The 20,901-nt window shown below is 47.0% G+C and overlaps 1 long non-coding RNA gene across 1 annotated transcript; it reads right to left on the reverse strand.

Annotated features, from left to right (window-relative positions):
• Positions 1–6,903: 6,903 nt before the first annotated feature.
• Positions 6,904–19,506, reverse strand: LOC103887279. The gene is made up of 3 exons (XR_651323.4): positions 18,666–19,506; positions 7,300–7,438; positions 6,904–7,025 (listed from the first exon to the last, which is right to left on the reverse strand). It is a non-coding gene; the product is annotated as an uncharacterized LOC103887279 (long non-coding RNA).
• Between the last annotated feature and the right edge of the window lie 1,395 nt (positions 19,507–20,901).

Genomic DNA, 20,901 nt, shown 5'->3' on the forward strand with positions numbered 1-20,901 from the left:
TACTGATCTCTTTCTAATGGGCTTTGTAAACCACGTGACTTTGTTAATGGCTTTTCTCCAGTTTGTTCCAATAAGCTAAAGGCTTTTAACACACAGGACAACTCCATGTGGTTGATTTTACTGGCGTGTCTTGGTGCTGAAGAGTTGGCCAAGTGAATGTGATGCATCTTTTACTTGGAGCTCTCCTGCCTTTGTCATAGTTCCCAGACCTTGTTTCCTTGTGGTCCTCCAGGAGGTAATCAGTTACATGTGCACAGTGCTAGGACGGGAGGCAGAGCCGGCTCGGAGAAGGTCCACCGGCCCACCTATCACAGGAAGCGTGTCAGTGCTTAGAAAATCGAGGACTTCCAGCTTCCTTCATGTCAGATAGAAAAAAAGCCAGGAAACCAGCATGAACAGGGGCTCTGGTTCCAAAACTTGGACAAACCTGATGCCCTAAGGAAAAGGTTAAGATCAGAGGGGGCTTCCAGAGCCAATGAACGTCACTCTTCAGCAGACAGATACTGGGAGCGCTTGGGCAGAGAAAGACTGTGGTCAGGGAAGTGGAATGTTTCTATGCGGGCCAGAGTTCAAGGCTCGGGCTGGCCTCACAAGAGGCTTCTTCCATGGGGCTTGACACCAGAGCAGCCCCCGCGTGAAATGCGAAGGCATGCTTAGCACTGGGAGGGATACCTGAGTTAAGAAATTGTTTATCATGTTTGCCTTCCCTGGGGAAAGATTCTGGCAGTAAAATGACATCCACATGTTCCTGTTGGACGCAGCGGCTTCGGAACGAGTTAGCGCTGGGGGACTCTCCGGGCTTGTCTCTCTTGCTTTGTGAACCCTCCACACCAGGGCCTGTCTGCTGTGCTATTTATTTGCCTTCCGTCTTCCCAAACTCAGCTGCCTGTATTCATGCCAGAGGTGCAGAGGCTGCCAGCCAGTGCTGCTGACAGATGCTTTCAGACTGTAGAGCTCAGAGAAAGGGAGCGGGAGCTAGAGGTAGCCAGGGGCTGGCCAGGCTCCCTGGGGCCTTCCTATTATGTAAATCCCAGCCGGACAGACAGCCCTGGAGCCAGGTGGCCCCGTCCCCTGTGGAGCACTTGGAGCAGTGATCTGTTGTTCCAGGTGTTTAAGTCTTGACACTGCAGAAAAGAGGACGTTATTAGGAAAGAGCAGTTCTACTGCCTCTGCTCCTACTTTAAGAGCTGAGAAAAACATTGCAATGAGATACCCATAGCTAACTCGCCTGCTCAGACAAAAAATTAAAAAGTATCAAAGTTGAGCTTTTATTTTTAAAAATTATATTTTACTTTAGACAAATATCACCTTTTTTCCTCTTCCTCTTTAGGTGTAGATTTTTTTTTTTTTTCCTGCAAATGGGGTCAGTACCTGAAAGCCCCAAACCCCATACCGAGGTTACAGTTAGGAACTTTGCATTTGATTAAAAAAAATAGTATTTTCTGTTGTCCACATGTGTTGTAACAAGCTCTTTAAATGCAGGGGAAGGGAGAAATTCTCAGGGAAACTGAGGCAGAGAGTGCCACGGAGTGGTTTTTGGCAGGTTATACAACATACTTAATGCAGGGCTACACTGAACCTCCAGAATCGTTTTGTTTGCTTTGACACTGTTTCACCATCTGGGCAATCATTTATTTTCCTTGAGCATTTATAAACCAGGGTGAGGGTTGTTCCTAAATGAGAGATTGAATGAGATGAAGAAGTATGTCATAATTATAGGAGATAAATCTCCTTGTTATCACAATATTTAATGTGTCATAATCACTGACTAACTGGGACCTTGAACAAGTCAGCATCTCTGCCTTTCAGTCCCCTCCCTTGTCTAAAAATGAGAGGCATCTGGATGAGTCGTCTTGAAGGATCTTCTCGTTTAAAGTTTCACATTCCTAAAATGAAATGGACTGAAAATGAAGGAACACTGTTCTTTATCCTCCCCTGACCCCCCACAGCCCCATGCTAGATGCACCATCTTCCTCCATTTGACTTTTTAATGCTTTACAACTTCAGGCTAAAGGGAGGGGATGTTGGGAGGAGAAACCGTCAGAAGATTCCCTCGGTGCTGCAGCTGTGCTGAGGAGGCCAGGGACTGGGAATCGGAGTGAGCGCCTCTGTGTTTCTTTAGGGAGTAACATTCAACATTTAATTGAATCGTGTATCCTCATAGGTGGATTAGGAACAGGATTCATTCCTTTACATTTATGTTTTGGCTAAACTACATGCCTTGAATTGAGTGTATATGTCTTCCCCAAATCCATATGTTGAAGCTTAAATCCTGAATGTGATGGTTCTTGGAATTGGGACCTCTGGAAAGTTATTAGGTCTTGAGGGCAGAGCCCTCACAAATGGGATTAAGGCCCTTATAGGAAGAGACTTGGGGCCAGGTGCAGTGGCTCATGCCTGTAATCCCAGCATTTTGGGAGGCCGAGGCAGGCAGATCATGAAGTCAGGAGATCAAGACCATCTTGGCCAACATGGTGAAACCCTGTCTCCACTAAAAGCACAAAAATTAGCTGGGCGTGGTGGTGCATGCCTGTAGTCCCAGCTGCTCGGGAGGCTGAGGCAGGAGAATCGCTTGAACCAGGGAGTCGGAGGTTGCAGTGAGCCAAGATCACACTGCACTCCAGCCTGAGTGACAGAGCAAAACTCCGCCCAAAAAAAAAAAAAAAAAAAGACATGGGAGAGATGGTCTTTTTCCCCTTCACTGTGTGGGGGATACAATGAGAAGATGGTTCTCACCAGACACCACGTCTGCTGGTGCCTTGATCTTGGACTTCCCAGCCTCCAGAACTATGAGAAATAAATGTGTTTTGTTTAAGCCACTCAAGTCTGTGGTACTCTTGTTAAGGCAGCCCAAACTGACTAAGACATCAAATCATTCAAAACATTAATTCTTTTTATGTTCTTTAAGCTTCCTAGAACATACACAAACAATGCCATTATTAAAATTTAAAGGACTCTTGGAACCGTAGGACATGATCCAGCTAAAATAAACAAAATAACACAGCTAAGCAAATACTTAGAAACGTAACTTTAAATATTTATTTTAGTCAGTTTTAAATAGTGGGGTACCAGACAGTTCACATTCAAGAGACATTTTACTTACACAACAATTTGTAAGAGAATGATGCGTAAAAACAACATATTGGTCTGTTTATTTTTTTAAGGGAAAATGGAATCAGGGCTGTTGAGAATAAAACTTGATGAATCTAACTGCACTGCTTGTTTGTAGGCATTTCTGAATTACACATGATGATATATAAATGGGGTAGCGACACTGGAAGAATAATGTTAAAGTAACACAAATTATTGTAGAGAACAACAAATTCACAGCAGTCATTCCTGTGCTCTTCTGAAACTGTCGGATACACCGGAGGATCTTAAACCTCTCAGTCCATTCCCGCCTGGGGACTCGGGCATTTCAAACTTTGATCATTATTGGGACCAGTACATTATTGGGTACTCTTTTGCACACGCTATGCCCACTATCTGGACTGGTGCTGCTTCCACTGGGCTCAGGGTCATTTCCTTCCTAGGTGCCATTTCTAACTCATGGTTCTGGCATTCCTACCTCCAGTTCTGAGTGGTTTCACTGGATCGCGTTTAGATTTCAATTGAGCTATATTACAAGCTGAGTGGGACAACAGCTGCTTAGAACCAAAACAGACATAGGACATAAAGGAGGCATCACTGGCGGGCTGTGTTAAAGAGAGAACAAGTGAGCAACTGATGTCAAGGACTCAAGTTGACTTATCTCCGCTTTTGGCATCTTCTGTGGCTTTAAAATGAAGGGACTGGCATGGTGGCTCACACCTCTAATTCCAGCAGTTTGAGAGGCAAAGGCGGGTGGATCATTTGAGCTCAGGAGTTCGAGACCAGCCTGGGCAACATGACAAAACCCTGTCTCTACAAAAAAAAAAAAAAAAAAAAAAAAGCCAGATGTGGCAGCATGCACCTGTAGTCCCAGTTACCCAGGAGGCTGAGAGGGGAGGGTCACCTGAGCCCTGGAGGCTGAGGTTGCAGGCAGCTGTGATCATGCCACTGCACTCCAGCCTGGGTGATCAAGTGAAACCCTATCCAGTGGTCACTGCCTTCAAGGTCCACTGAGTGACTCTGTTGAGTAGTTCGACTTTGTCTCTTTTGTTTCTTCTGTTTCTCTTGTAGAGTGACTTTGTTTCTCTTTGATGAGATGCTGGATCCCTTTGCTGCTTTGGTGTGAATCTTACTTTTTTCATTTTTTTTTTTGAGGCAGAGTCTTGCTGTGTCGCCCAGGCTGGAGTGTAGTGGTGTGATCTTGGCTCACTGCAAACTCCGCCTCCTGAGCTCAAGTGATTCTCATGCCTCAGCCTCCTGAGTAGCTGGGATTACAGGCATCTGCCACCACTACACCTGGCTAATGTTGTGTTTTTAGTAGAGACGGTCACCATGTTGACCAGGCTGGTCTCAAACTCCTGACCTCAGGTGATCCTCCCACCTTGGTTTTTAAAAATCTTTCCTAGTCTGTTTTGATGAATTTCTTTCTTCCTACCAACCTATAGGCATACCCTAAGGTTTTTTCTTTGGTACTCTGCACTTTGCCCCTTAGTGATCTCATCCATGTCTTGGTTTCCACATCTGCCTCTGCACACACTGGTGGCTCTGAACATGCATTTGCAGTCCTGACTTCTTTCAAAGTCATTTCCCTTTAGCTATTCTGGAATCATCCCAAAGTTAGGAGTTAAAGCAAACTTTCTATCTTCAAAGTGACTATATTTATATTATAGGTATGTGAGGTTGGGGATCTGGGTGCCAAAAGGAAGGAGACATTCCAGCACCATCCTTTTCTACTTTGGATGTTGCAAATAAAGGTGAAAAAAATGCCTCTAATATAAATATATATACACACACATATATATGTATATTTATATATGTGTGTGTGTGTATATATGTGTGTGTGTGTGTATATATGTATATTGGGTATATTTCATAGGAAGCCAACCCAAATTAATTTTTATTGACACAGTGTTCTTCCTGAAAATTCTGTTAATCGTATTATGTCCTCAAAACAACAGCTGTGTTTGTGCAAGAGAAGACCCAGTGTTCTGATGGCTCCCTGGGAATTTCTGGTTATATAAGTTGAAAAATCACATGTACTAAGTTCATTGACATGCCCATGAAATAACTTCATTGAACTATGAGTACAAAATTCATTGTACTTGCTTTTTTTTTTGCTTTTTAAAAAAATAACAAATCATATTAGAAGTGAGTAAGGGCAATGTAGAAAATACAGCACTGCAGATATTTGAGTGTGAATGAAGATCTCAATGCTACATTCTTTATTTGGTTCAATTTTCCACTGGAAGTCTGCCCCCGTTTCTTGAATCTTTCAGCCACAAAATTAACATAAGCCCTATAAATGTTAGAAAGTAAAATGTCACACAAGGCCAAAGTCCGGCTTCTATTCTGAAGGTTCACAGGGAAAGTTACAGAAGAAAACAAACCTTTCCATGGGAAGGCAAAAGCAATTTAAGGCTCAGCTCAACACTGAAGAGGGCTGGAGCCTAGGAGTATTCTAGAAACTGAAAGTTCTAGAACTTGTAGGCAACTGCTTATCCTTTCAATTTCTTTATCTGTCTGTCCGGGAAACTAAAATGGAGCACTTTGGAAATTAAATGATGAAAACAACAGAGACTAAAACTGTGTGTGTTATTGAATGACAATAGCATTCTAAATTGTTCATGCAATTTTCCCAGCAGAGTAAATACTTCAAAACAAACACATTCACTTATTCATTCATTCAACTAATCTTCAGTGGGCACTGACGATGTAGAGGGGACAGAGCACACCTCCTGTCCTTCCCTGGAGATAATGTTTTGTGTCATTAGTTATGATAAGAGGTGGACAGCTGCCTGTCTTAGAGAGGTTCTGATAAAAGGATGGGGGTTTCAAAAGGAAGAGATCGTGCTCATCTGGGGTGTGAGAGGAGCTGGCCTTGGATCTGGGTCTTACAGCAGCAGCCAGCGTTGGAGAGGAAGCATGTCTAGGACCATTTAATCTAATAACTTATTTCTTTATCATAAAAATTCTTGGCCGTGCGCAGTGGCTCACGCCTGTAATCCAAGCACTTTGGGAGGCCGAGGTGGGTGGATCATGAGGTCAAGAGATGGAGACCAGCCTGGACAACATGGTGAAACCCCATCTCTACTAAAAATACAAAAAAATTAGCTGGGCGTGGTGGCGCGTACCTGTAATCCCAGCTACTTGGGAGGCTGAGGGAGGAGAATTGCTTGAACCCGGGAGGCAGAGGTTGCAGTGAACTGAGATCATGCCACTGCACTCCAGCCTGGAGACAGAGTGAGACTCTGTCTCAAACAACAACAACAACAAATCTCTCCAAGGAAAAGGAAAATAAATTGTAGAGGGGAAGAGCCATCCCCTGCCCTCATCACAGCGCTAACGTGCAGGATGGGATCAGGCTGGCCTGGCTGCGAGGCCCTTCCTCTTTTCATGACTCTGGGAGGCTCTGGACTAAACAAGAGCAGCTTCTACAGTGACTGCCATGGGCTGCTGCACCCGAGTCCAGGATCCCACCTGTGTCTACCCCGTGTGCATCCCAGGCCTTTCTTCACCTCCAGAAGCTGTGGTTTCGGAGCTGCTTGTTTCCGTCTAAAAGTGGCGTCTGTGGTAGCCCATGTGCTGCTGCTGCTGCGAATGGCCGGGATGGGCGTGGGCAGGGACTCCTGATGGGTGGACTTGACGGGGCCACCTTAGGAAATCCACCACCCCCTTCCAAGTGTTCATTGTGGGACAAGGCTTTTTTTTTTTTTAAAGAAACCTGGCTAGAGAAGGGGAGAGTGTGGGGCCCACAGTGGAAAAGCCTTGGCCGGGCAGCCAGGGCTCTTTGCTGGGCCCGCGTTTGCTGTCTTGGTGCCTCAGACCCCAGGAAGCCCGGAGACCACAGCATGGCTCCAATTTCACGTTTCTCCCTTTTCCTTAGACATGACATCCTCGGAAACATCTCGTAGTCAGCAGCTTTCTGAAGCAAATCTCTGTGAGTTGGAAGGACGGAAAACACATGTGGGGAGCTGGGGTCAGGGGTGGAGAGCCTCTGGGGGGCCGCGGTGGGGTGGGTGCCACCCCCCAGCTGGGAGTGAAATAGAGAGAGAGAAATCACATGCAAATGAGTGGCTTTTCAATGTCACTCGTCTTCTTGGGAGAGACGGAGACAATGCAGCTATGGATGTGATTAATGAGCTGCCGGCCACACCTGGCACGGCAGCACACGTGGAAGCCAGACAACTTCCCTTTCTCCTTATCACTTACCCCGTGCTGTGCTGGGAACACGCCCTGGTTTCTGCAGAGGAGATAAGCGAGTCCTGGGGAGAACATGGACGTTCTGCAGCCAGCGAGAAAGGAGGGGAAGGTAGACTGGAGATGGGGCCTGGGCACGGGGGATGAGCTCCTGCGGGTTGGAGAGAAGGGGAGCGGTGAGGGTGCCGCAGAGAACCCAGGACCCAGAGGGGATGTCGTTTTGGAAAAGTTTCCCAAGTCATTGCCCTTCCTCCTCGGCAACATCCTCGGTCAGCCGCGTCACTCAGATGAACGAAGCCACATCGAATCCGGCACTGCCCGTCCTTGGGCAGGGTCGTTAGTTTCTGAGGTTTGCTGAAGCCTCCTGAGCTGAGTTTCCCCTGCGAGGCGGGTACCCCCCACCCCGTGCCCTACTTGTTCGTTCTTTTGTGTCCATTGTCTGGGAGATGGTGTAGATCCCATATCTTTGGCCTGCTGGCTCATGTCCACCAGGGCACCTGGTACTGGAGGGCAGAAAGCAGGGCAAAGGGTGATGGGAGGAAGGAGTGGCAAGTTACAGATCACCAGGGAGCAGGAGCGGAAGGGACCCTGGCAGATGAGAGGCTTAGCCCCTTTGGGTCCTGGACACTTTGAGCATCCGATGAAATATCAAATCGAGGGACTCCTCTCTCAATCTCTCACTCTTTGAGATAGGCCCTTCGTCTGTTGCCCATGCTGGAGTGCAATGGTGTGAGCATGGCTCACTGCAGCCTTGACTTCTGGGACTCAGTGGATCCTCGTGTCTTAGTCTCCAAGGTGGCTGCGACCCCAGGTGTGTGCTATCATACCCAGTTAATTTTTGTTTTGTTTGTTTTGTGTGTTTTTTGTAGAGACGGGGTCTTACTATGTTGCTCAGGCTGGTCTTGAACTCCTGGCCTTAAGTGATCCGCCTGCCTTGGCCTCCCAAAGTGCTGGGATTACAGGTGTGAGCCACTGTGCCCGGCCAACTCTCTTTCTTAAAAAAAGAAAAAGACTAACTCCCAGGCAGAGGTCCTGAGCCACGTGATCTCCTTCTAAAGCTTTTACCACGGAGCGTGCTTTGCTGCTTTGTCCCCGGGCAGCCAGGCTGTCTCACCAAGCCTCCGGCCCTCCGGCTGTGACTTAGGCCTAATTCATCCAGCTGGGGGCCTGGAATGACCCGCGCTCCCGGATGACTCCCAACGGCCCCCCCCTCCCCCCCACCTTGCAGTGAGCAGAGTTTTGGGCACGATATCCAGGATTGTTTTTTGGTTGTTGACCTCCTGTGGCCACAACTCTTCAATTACTTTCCCCTGCAGGACTTTAGCATTTAGGCCAAAGCAGTTCTCAAGACCTCCCTGTGAGGTCGGGGAGAGGTGAGCCTATTCCTTCTTGCTTAGGGGGTCACAGGGAAGCTCACACCCAGTGACCCGCCGCCGACCACACGGTCAGCACAGAGCCAGGCCTGAGTGATTGGCTCCCAGCTGGGCTCGGTCCTCCCTGAAGCAAACACCTTGGCGCCCCTCTTTGGCGGGGCCTGCTAGGGTTACAGCCGAACAGACTGGTAAGAAAGGGAGAGAGAAACCCAGCAGGTTAAGTACAGCCAATTCCTGTCCCCATGCGGTAGGGCTTGGCTGCTGTCGCCACCGAGAGTGGGGAAAGAATGGAGCTTATTATGTGGGGGATGGAGGGGCGGCCCAGGGAGGTGTTAAGCAGAGAAAACGGGTTGAAATTCAAGTCGAGGCGATGCTGCCAGCCCGGCGCCTGCTGTGAGACAGTCCGATGAACTCTGATAAACCCGGAGGCACCTTTTCCACAGCCCCGTCCAGCCTGGAAACTTTAGCACGCTGTGGAGAGGGAAGGGCACGCAGGGAGGGGATGCGGGGAAATGGGGTGGCGGGCCGTGTTGCTGGAGAGGCAGGAGAAGAGGGAGGCCCAATTTGCTCAGGACCCCCAAGGTTGGGCCGCTCAGCTTCTGGCTCTGGGGACTTGGGGGGGTTTGTAGGGGGAGGCTACAGCATGCAGGGCCCTGATGCAGGGGTGAGAAGAGGAGGGAAGGAGTGGGCATGGCAGCGGGGAGGGCCCGGGTCCAGGATGCCGCCAATCGAACTGCTGTGGCCATGAGCAGAGCCCTGGGATTGGTCCCTGTGCTGGGACATTGCCGGCTGCCAACCACCCCTGAGACAAGCTGGTGAGAAACGTCCTCTTGGGAGATCACAGCCAGCCTCACAGATGCCCCACATTTCCCTTTCTAGGCCTGGAGATTGGGGTTACAGCCCTTCTTGGTGTCACTGAAATGCGTGTGGTTAATCTCAGTCCTTGGGGTCCACATACAACCACATGAATGTGCTTCTCATCTATAATAAATTATCTACTAAGGATGCAGAAAGCAGGCCCTTGGAGAGAGATGTGTATACCCGTGCTCATAGCAGCATTCTTCCAGTTACCAAGAGGTGGATGCAACCCAAAGCCCATTGATGGAAAAATGATAAGCAGATACAGTATTAATAGATACAGACGGTGGGATAGTATTGTGCTTTAGAAAGGAAGGAAATTCCGAAACCTGACACCACATGGATGCACCTTGAGGACATTATGCCGAGTGAAATAAGCCAGCCACAAAAGACAAATATTGCATGATTCCACGTACGTGAGGTCCCTAGAGTAGTAACGGAGACAGAAAGTGCAATGGTGGTGGCCAGTGATTTCAAGGAGCGCGAAAAGGAGAGTTACTGTTTAATGGGTGCAGAGTTTCCATTTTAAATGACAAAAGGTTCTAGAGATATGTTGCACAAAGAGTGTGAATGTGCTCAATGCTACTGAACTGTACACTTAAAAACGGTTCAGATGGGCCAGGCGTGTACACGCTCACGCCTGTCATCCCAGAACTTTAGGAGGCCCAGGTGGGCAGATCACCTGAGGTCAGGAGCTCAAGACCAGCCTGGCCAACAGGGTGAAACCCCCATTTCTACAAAAATAGAAAAATTAGCTGGGCATGATGGTGGGTGCTTGTAATCCCAGCTACTTGGGAGGCTGAGGCGGGAGAATTGCTCGAACCTGGTAGGCGGAGTTTGCAGTGAGTCGAGATCACACCACTGCATTCCACAGAGTGAGACTCTTTCTCAAAAAAAAAAAAAAAAAGGTTAAGATGGTAAATTCTATGTTATCTGGTTATGAAAAAGCACAAATGGATAACAGAACCAAAAATAAAAATTCTGAAGGGCAATATCTAGTTTCTCTGATGGATGGGGCAAAGTAGGTTTTCTCTTTTCCTTCCTCTCCTCCTAATGAGATTCCCCTTATGAAATCCTTGCAAACTGCACCTGCTCCCATCCTTCTTAATAAGTCACCCAAATGCTTGCACAGTAGCCATGCAGCATAATTTTTCAAATCTCTGCTTTTCTGATCCAGCTTAAAGGGCATGACTGGGTCGACACTCCAGTGAAGGCAAAGGTTCCACGACATGTGTCCCTGGGACTTCCCGTTCTCATCTATAAACCCAGAACACTAGGACCCCCTCGCCCACAGCAAGAAGTTCAACCTTGATGAAAAAATGTCTTAATAACTGGTCTTTGTCATCATTCAAAATAATCAAAATGGACCAAATGATGACCTGAACATCAGATCATTGTATCAACAATTTTACATTTTTTCTTTTTTAAAAAAGTTTTTAATTTTAAGTTCTGGGATACATGTACTGAATGTGCAGGTTTGTTACATAGGTATACATGTGCCATGGTGGTTTGCTGCACCTGTCAACCCGTGATCTAGGTTTTAACCCCTGCATGCATTAGGTATTTGTCCTAATGCTCTTCCTCCCCTTTCCCCTGATACAGAACAACAACAACAAAAGAGCCCTTATAGCCAAGATAATCCTAAGCAAAAAGAGCAAAGCTGGAGGTATCATGCTACCTGACTATACTACATCAAACTATACTACAAGCCTACAGTAACTGGTAGGTATGGTACTGGTACCAAAACAGACATATAGACCAATGGAACAGAACAGAGCCCTCAGAAATAACATCACGCATCTATAAGCATCTGATCTTTGACAAACCTGACATCTTTTCTTTTAAAAGAAAGATAGGAAGGTCCTGGATGGACACAGGTCTATAAGATGAGACCCAAAAAATGTTTCTACTTCCAAAGTTGCTTCTAAAATTACAGTGCGAATATATCCAGCTTTCTATTCTAATATTTCAACAATGAAACGGACTTTGAAAAATGTGAAAGTGCTTTGTTCCTTGTGTGGAAGACCTTGAATGAGCATCCCTCATTAGGGGAACCTCTGGGTGGGCATTACATGAAGCAGACGCCCCAAAGGTGGTGGGGAGAGAGAACAAATTCTGAAATACCACTCTGCTTTCAGTGGTAGCTGGGCTGATAGCCCTCTGTTGTCAGTTACAAACAAAGCACAACTTGCATCTGATTGCAAAATAATACATATTCATTGTTAAAAAAATGAAACCTTGGAAAATACAGATGACCACAAAGAGTCTATTTCTTTTTAATTCAGTGTTTTATTTCCAGATTATCAATAAGGAATAAAACACCTCTTCCGACAGTTTCAGGAAGCTACGCCAGGACGCAGCAAGAAAGATATTCTCAGAGGTGAGATTCAGGACATTTCACCAAAATAGAAAAAGACTGGGCCTCCATAGTGCAATATGAATGGATTTTCTGCTTACTACGAAGGGAGCAGGATCCTATCCTCACAAGCGAATGTCTGTCTGATCCTCAGGAAAGACAACACGATGTTCTATTGCCAGTCACACCAGAAAACTGGGAAAGGTATGTGCCTCCCAGAGAACACTCCGAAAAACAAGTAGGGCCAGACCTCTGCCTGGAGCCTCGGAGATGCAGACCTCGTGCGGCCCACCCTCTGCCTTGCAGACACAGTCAGTGTTCTCAGTCCGAAGGACATATTATTTTATTGCTCTGAGGGCTCCTTGAGGAAATCCAGATCTCTGAGAGAACCTTCTTTGTGAAGGATGACGCACAATTCTGTTTGCCTCCACCCCATCCTGAGTGGAGGTGGATCCAAGGCCAGTTTCCTGCCCCGGCCTGCGTGCCTGGCTGGGCAACTCTGTACTGTTTTCAGGAACCCTTTTGGAGACACTTCAGTTGACCAGGACAGGCACGCTCCGTATCCCAGGACCAGCTCCAGCTCCGGATCTGGGATGAAGTCCAAGAAAACCTCCTGAGGCTGTTGGGGGAAGAGTCACAGTCACCATTTGACGAGAGTAGCCTCGATCGCGGGGTCTTAGGCACGGGGAAACCGTCTCTCTTGGGAGCTGAAATTCCCTTGCACTTCTCCCCATTACCAGGCAACACAAAGGAACCTGGATATTAACGATATAGCTCAAAGTCGTGTATGGGAGAGGGCGGAACGGGGCTTTGAGGACAGAGAGTGCAAGTGCAGGGGAGGCAACACTTAAGGATTCGTGGCCACAGAGCACGGGGCAGAGCCTCCAAGTCCACAAAATTCCTCCAGCCTCCTGGTGCAAAGGGAGCTCTAGTGAGGTTTCATTTTCTGCCCTAATACATGTTTTGCCAAAACTGCTTCAAGATGAGTAACATGGACAGGTTTATGTTCCTCTGGAGGACCAGAAAAATGGCGCCACTGTCAATGGCAGCTTAAATCCATGTAGTCGGTGCGTGGACAGCCAAGAGCTGGCTACACAGTCTTCCAGCATGGTCCCCACATAATTAATTACACATGGATGATACCATTGTTTCCAAAAGAGAGGGACACACGCCTCCATTCTTTTAGGTTGTATACAGACACAAAAATCAATAACATGGGCTCTCGCTGTAAAGAAGTTATTCCCCATTGAATTATTTTTCAAGAGAAGTCCCAGATTTTCTGACTGTGCGTTTCACACTTCTTGAATGTCTACTTCCATCAGGAAATCTCTGGACCTGGGCTCCCAAACCATCAGCAGGCCACGATATCCATCTGCAACTGAGAAACATTTCCTTTTGCAAATCAGTGAGGCTAACAGGCTTACAGGAGTGATTTAAGTCTTCTTTGCATCACAAACTTATAAAGTTTACTAAATCCACTTCGAGGAAAATATTGTCAATGATTGTCACGGTAGTAAAGTTTATGGCAATAAAACCTCAAGGGTGGTAGAGGGATGACTTCAGACTGGGAAATACTTGGGCGAGAGCTTTTCCTTCCCGACACCACCCGCTGCTCTCCCATGCTGGCCTCCCTCTCCAGGACTTGCCTGACCATTTCAGAAAGGTCAAGACACCCGCGGAAGATCAAGCCAGGGGTGGGCATGGCTCAAACGGATGCTTTCCCCATCAACACATCGTTTCTGCTCTACATCCTTGCACTGATGAGGCCAGTCTGTGGGCCACAGTGAAAACCTCAACCCCTCATTAGTTTTCCCTGGGGTTCCCTCACTTCGCAATAAAACTCTGAGCCAGGCTTAGCTCTGTGGAATCTCATTCATCAGCCATCATTCTAAGCCTAAGCAGGCCTCTGCCTGGGCTGCATGTGGGCAGATCAGATGTCCGGTGGCTGCTGATGTGGTGAGCATTGGCACAGAGAGACATGTGGTGACTTAAGGCCTCAGGAAAGAACTGAGGGTTTCCATTATCCTGGGCTTCCTGGGTAATGCAATCTGAAAATCAATTCTCATTAAACACAAGTGATACTAATACCTCTGACAGGTTACATCTTAAATGATAATTAAAAGCATATTTCCTGACACTTGGCTGCTATGAAATGCAGCCCTCCTTATGCCACCGAGGAGGCCTCACACTGAGGCCCTGTGGACTGCTCCCCCAGGAAGCCTCTGAGGTCCTGGATTGTCACTCATTATTTTAATCTGATTTTCTTTACTTAAGTGAAATAGAACCTGGCATTGGTGCTTTCTTTCACCACTTCCACCAGTGGTCCTTAAAAAACAATTAACGTTGTAAGCCGAGGAATGAGGACTTCATCTTCCACTAACACAGTCTTTGGTTCTAGCCATGGATAGCACTTATTCATAAGTGCAACTGCATCCCACTAAGTTTTATAAACCTTTACAATTCATGACAGCCATGGCAGCTGAGATGTTACATCCTTATTTGAGTGTCACGGTGGAAAGCGTCTCAGTGTCTGGGGCCATGGAGTGAGAAGTGGAGCTGCCAGGGGCCTCGTGGACACAGACTTTCAGGAAAGTGTCAGAGTTTTTACAGTGACCAGTCACAGTTACTGATTTGGCACTTTTGGTATCAAAATGTCAAATTTTATCCAAAAACTTTCTATTGGGAATAACGGAAAGGTTCAATGTCTCCTACATTTGAAGTGGACTTATCGATCATTGCAACATATCATTAAGACAGAGGAATAGGCAACCAGACCCAAACAAGAAAACACACATCCATTCTATGTTACATTAGCTTCCCTGGGCTGCCCAAACAAAGTACCAGAAACGCAGAGGCTGAAAAGAGCAGAAATTGATCATCTCACAGTCTGGAGGCCAGAAGTCTGCAATCGAGGTGTTGGTAAGGTCGTGCTTTCTCCGAGGCCTCCAGAGAGGATCCTTCCTGCCTCCTCCAGCTCCTGGTTGCCCCACACATGTGGCTTGTGGCTACATCGCTCCAGTCTCTGCCTTTGTTTTAACCTGGCTATCTTCCTTGTGCTTTTTCTTCTTCTTAAAAGACATCAGTCATCTTGGATTACAGGCCCACCCTACTCTAGTATGACTTCGTCTTAACTAATCACTTTTCTTTTTTAAGATGAAGTCCCACTCTGTCACCCAGGCTGGAGTACAGTGGTGCAATCTCAGCTCACTGCAACCTCCGCCTCCCAGGTTCAAGCGATGCTCATGCCTCAGCCTCGTGAGTAGCTGGGATTACAGGTGTCAGCCACCGCACCCGGCCAACTAATTCCGTCTTTAACCACCCTATTTCTAAATAAGGTCACATTCCCAGCTGGGCGCCGTGGCTCATGCCTGTAATCCCAGCATGCTGGGAGGCCGAGATCGGTGGATCACTTGAGGCCAGGAGTTCAAGACCAGCCTGGCTAACACAGTGAAACCCCATCTCTACTAAAAATACAAAAAATTAGCTGGGCATGGTGGTGCCTGTAGTCCCAGCTACTGGGGAAGCTGAGGCCTGAGAATCTCTTGAACCCAGGAGAGGGAGGTTGCAGTGAGCCAAGATCATGCCACTATACTCCAGCCTGGATGACAGAGTGAGACTCTGTCTCTAAATAAATAAATAAATACATAAATAAATATAAGGTCACATTGTGAGTTACTGGAGGTAAGGACATTAACATATATTTTTAGGTGACACAACTCAACCCGTAAGACAGGTGGAAAGAGAGATTAGTTGATAAATGACGTTGGGACAACTAGATAACCATTTAACCGCTGGAGGAGGGGGACAGATCCGTAATTCTTTACCCCGCTCCTTACACTGAAATGCCAAATAGATCCAAGTTTTAAATGTGAAAAATCATGAAAGTATTAGAATGAGAACAGCCAACTCATAAGACTGACGGGCTGCCATGGTGTGAAAGCGCTTTACACACGTCAAAGCTGAACCCTCACAACAACCCTGCTCTTATCTCCAGCTGAGGAAATGGAGGCAGGGAGAAGTTAAATAATTTGCCTGAGATCACACAGCTGGGGAGTGCTACAGCTGGGTTCAAACAATGGCAGTCTGTGCTCTTAATCAATTCCATACGATGAGTACAATCTCGGAGGAAGGCAACTCTCAAGTCTGGTGCTTACTTTATGCTCTTACAGAGTGCCTGGAAATCTTATAATGCGTAGAGGTTACTTGAAAATTTATAAGAAGATAATTTGCACCCTCTCTTTCCTCTTCCTCCTGCCCACCACGGCCTTCCTTCCCAGGCACCCTCTTGGCAGGGCCTAATTAGATGGTTGATCTGCCCCAGATCTGCAGCTGAAGGAGCCTGGTAGCTTCTATGGTGAAACTTGCATTGGAACTACACACCCTATTTCCATATGCTTCTGGAATTTTCCATTGATATGGTTTGGCTTTGTGTCCCCACCCTAATCTCATCTTGAACTGTACTCCCATAATTCCCACATGTTGTGTTGTGGGAGGGACCCGGTGGGAGACAATTTGAATCAGGGGGGTGGTTTCACCCATACTGTTCTTGTAGTAGCAAATAAGTCTCAGGAGATCTGATGGGTTTATCAGGGGTTTCTGCTTCTGCATTTTCCTCATTTTCTCTTGCCGCCACCATGTGTGAAGTGCCTTTCGCCTCCCACCATGATTCTGAGTCCTCCCCAGTTATGTGGAACTGTAAGTCCAATGAAACCTCTTTTTCTTCCCAGTCTTGGGCATGTCTTTATGAGCAGCGTGAAAACGGACTAATCTGTTTTCTGTGGTGCTGAGCCAAACGACGGCCTCTGATTGGGGCACATGCACACCTCCTTTCCAGGCTTTGCAGACAGCTTTCTGGGCTTTTGTCTTCATCAGTCTTCCTAAAGGTGGAAGTGCTTGTGAGTCACGTGGAGTATGTGGTGCCATGTCAGTTCTGGTGTTTGGGGGTGGGGCGTGAATCTGAGATCCTCTCTTTTCAACACTCCCCCAAGGGAGGCCCACGCAGATGCCTGTGGACTGTGCTTGGAGTAGCACATGTCTAAATCTCTTTTCTCTGTGAGCTGTAGCTGGCACATCTATGTCCTTCTGAAACTCAGGGCCGCGGACGTTTGTCTAAAAAGACCAAAGGACCAACGCTGAAATGCTCTCCTAAAAATCTGCCTTTCCTAATGTGCTCATAGGAGCATGCCCCAGGGAAGAAGAAAAAGAAGCTTAGGGCCGCCAAGCTTTCTTATTCAACTTGTTGAGACTTGGCCCCAAGAAGGAAACCCTGCCAAAGCTTCCACGTACAGACAGGGCTTGTAAAGTGGGGGGAGTCTCCACAGTTAGGCATTTGCCCAAAAAGACCAAGTGGCCAAAAAATGACGCACCACTACACTGATAGTTTGGGAGTTATCTGCTAAGTGTAAGTCCTTGTGCCAGACACACATTAATTTTGTTAATAACAGTAGAGAAATGGGGTCTTAGAGTACGCTTTTCTTCTGGGGTCGCAAAGTGCTTTAAAGACAGTATCTTATTCCTGTGCAAAAACAGCCATCTCTCTCTCTTGCCAGAGGAAAGAAACTATCAAATGATGTCTCAATGATCACCTAAGCGTGATGGCAGAGTCACAGCCAATAACCAAGGCTCCAGACTCTCCCTTCTGGGAGTGCTTATTGCTAGGTTCTCATTAGCAGGGAAAGAAAAGGTACTGGCACATACTGAACCCCATTCACCAGGCCCTTTGTCAGGTCCTTCGTATAGGGGATTGCATCAGAGTAAACAAGGGACCAGAATCAAACAACTAACTCAACCTACTGACATTCAAAGTAAATATTGATTACGGATGTAGAAAGTCATTATTCCGTATAGCATATGAGGAGAGTGGGGCATTACGGGGAAAACGCCATCTATGTGGTCACCAAAAAGTTGCTGGAAGGTTAAGGAATTCTGAAGTGGCACCCTTGATACTTTATTGGTATATGTTCACTACTGCAAACACTGAGACATTTGTTTTATGCAATTTAAACAGATACGTGCCACATACTTGTTAGGTAAGCACAAAGCCTGTTAGTTAGGGGACATGAACATAAGCAGGAATGATAATGATGTCTGTCCTCAAGGAACTTACTGTTTGGTAGAAAGAGAAGAAAGGCAAGTACATAATAATTGCATCATTTACCAGCTAGGGAAGTTTGAAAAATATTTAGATATCCTCTCTGGTATAGGAAGTAGGACGGATCAAGGAGTCAGCGGGAGGAATGGGGGAGGGAAGTTGAGATGGGGTTGGTTTGGGGCCGAGGATGCTTCCTGCACTCAGAGGAGTAGCACGCCCACTCCAGCAGCTGGGCAAACCCAGCAGCACTCGCTTGCTCTGACCCTGTCTCCCTGGAAGCCCCGTCTCTGCTACAGGTGGAGTTTGCAGCCAGCAGGAGGACTCCCATCAGCCCTGCCAAGGTTATTACCAGTTCAGAGTAAGGAGCAGTGGTGAGCTTTGTCCCCTGGGTCACTGGAACTCCAGTAGAATTGCTGACTAAAACGGGCTGTGAGGCCACCTGGGGATTCCAGGCCACATCTACCGCACTCTGCTCTTGTCAGAGGGGACTCTTTTTTCAATGACACACACAGGTCCCAGATGGTGGGTCGCCTACCACTGCCAAGAAATCAAAGATTCCCAAAAACTCCACTTCAAATTAAGTTTCTACATTCCTTTGTGTTCTTTTGTAGACAGAGTAGAGTAGAGACATTTGCAAATCTCTTCCTGAACCCTTGAACCGTAAGAGTTAGCCCATGCGGGTCCACTGGTCGTTACTCACCGCTCCTCCTACTCGCATGTCACCCCCTACAGCTCCTGGAATCTCCCGGACGCGAGAATCCCTGTGGCCCAAACACTCAGGACACCCCGCAAACTCTCAAAGCCCCGCCGAAAAGACAGGGGGAAGAGAGCGTTCAGGACTTTCCCTTTTCGATCTTGGGCCTGCGCTCACGTACTGGCCTGGTCTTAGCTGAGTTAAACTCTCACACGCAAAACCCAGAATTCCAATCCCAAAGGGTCCTTGATCCCTCTCCAGCCTGCCTCGCATCATGCAGGGCAAACCGTCCAAGCTGGCCTGCTGGGGACGTGGGCCGGCTGTGTTATGGAAACACTGCACGGGGCCATGGCAACAGCTCTGGCAGCCTCATCCTCCCCGCCTGGCAGACGCAAGCCCCGGATGACTGCATACAGGACCAGCTGCCTGCACAGGCAACCTTATTCTAACAAGGAATGGGCCTCCGTGGCCTTTGGACAGTGAGTGACTCTGCAGGTCCCAAGAGCTGTACCTATGGTTACAGTCGTGGGATACAAAGAAGGAAAGATACATACTTGTTTCAGCTCCACCTTCCTCTGCATAGGATAGTTTCGCTTTTTGGATGAGGAAGAGAATTTATGTTAGGCTTTCACTCCTTTCTTTGTATGTGACACTACTGAGGCCTCCCCACCCACGTACCTACTGTTTGCACGCTGTTTGGTGACAAGCCATGGGGTTTCTCCCAGGAAACCAACTGCCTGTGTCCTCAGGGAGTTTACCATCAGACGTGAAAAATACCAAATGAGACTTCCTTTTGAACTTCAATCTTTGCTTTAAAAATACAAAGGGAGTGAAATGGTGCAACTAACACGCTCCAGTAAATTTATTTATTTATTTATTTATTTTTAAAATTTATTTATTATTATTATACTTTAAGTTGTAGGGTACATGTGCATAATGTGCAGGTTTGTTACATATGTATACTTGTGCCATTACTGGGTATATACCCAAAGGATTATAAATTATGCTGCTATAAAGACACATGCACACGTATGTTTATTGCAGCACTATTCACAATAGCAAAGACTTGGAATCAACCCAAATGTCCATCAGTGACAGATTGGATTAAGAAAATGTGGCACATATACACCATGGAATACTATGCAGCCATAAAAAAGGATGAGTTTGTGTCCTTTGTGGGGACATGGATGCAGCTGTAAATTTATTTTTCACCCGATCAATCACATAGCTGTTATTTGTCAGCTGATGATGGAAACAAAAATCTGTCATCTGTGAATGGAGACCTGGTGGCCAGTGGCCGGTGGTATCAACTTGCATCTCTCCCAAACCTAACATCCTTCCACGGTGCATTTTACTGTCGCAAACTGGGGAGGGCTTTAGACAATCAATACAAAGTAATCATAAGATTAAATTAATAGAACACGATTTGGGAACGACAGCTTGGCATGAAGACATGTCATGTTCTAAACCAAAAAGTGGATTGTCCCCTTTTTGGATGTGTAAAATAATGGTTCCATTCCTCTACATTCTCTCTCTCTCTCTCTTTTTTTTTTGTTTGAGACAGAGTCTTGCTCTGTTGCTCAGGCTGGAGAGCAGTAGCACGATCTCAGCTCACTGCAACATCCGCCTCCTGGGTTCAAGCGATTCTCCTGCCTCAGCCTCCCAAGTAGCTGGGACTATAGGTGCCACCACCACGCCTGGCTAATTTTTTGTATTTTTAGTAGAGACGGGGTTTCGCCATGTTGGCCAGGCTGGTCTCAAACTCCTGACCTCTAGTGATCTTCCTGCCTTGGCCTCCCAAACTGCTGGCATTACAGGCACCGGCCCCCTCTCCTTTGTATCTCCAGCGTGTCCACAGCTGCTGAATACATCTTGAGGTCTGCTTTGTGCTTCTAATCAAGGCACATTCTTTATTTAAGTTTTTGGGGGTGGAGGGAGGGTCCACTACCCCCTCTGCCGAGGGTGTTCCTGAAGCCAGCTGGGAGCAGGAGTTGTAAACAAGGAGATGGGAGGGGAGCAAACACAAATTCTCTCCCCACTGGGCTATGCAGATTAAGAGAGATACAGAAACTCCAGTCCACTGGGAAAACAGCCTAAGTTCATAGAAATTGCCTGTGACAAATCAGAGGCATTGCATTAAATGGAACTGGAGTACTTTGTGGGAAGGACTTTTAAACTTCTTCCACAAAATAAACCCCAAGGCTCACTCTCAGTCACTTTGCTAATTCTAACCAGTATTAAC

This window comes from Papio anubis, chromosome 11 (assembly GCF_008728515.1).
Source record: "Papio anubis isolate 15944 chromosome 11, Panubis1.0, whole genome shotgun sequence".
In the NCBI taxonomy this organism is placed as follows: Eukaryota; Metazoa; Chordata; class Mammalia; order Primates; family Cercopithecidae; genus Papio; species Papio anubis.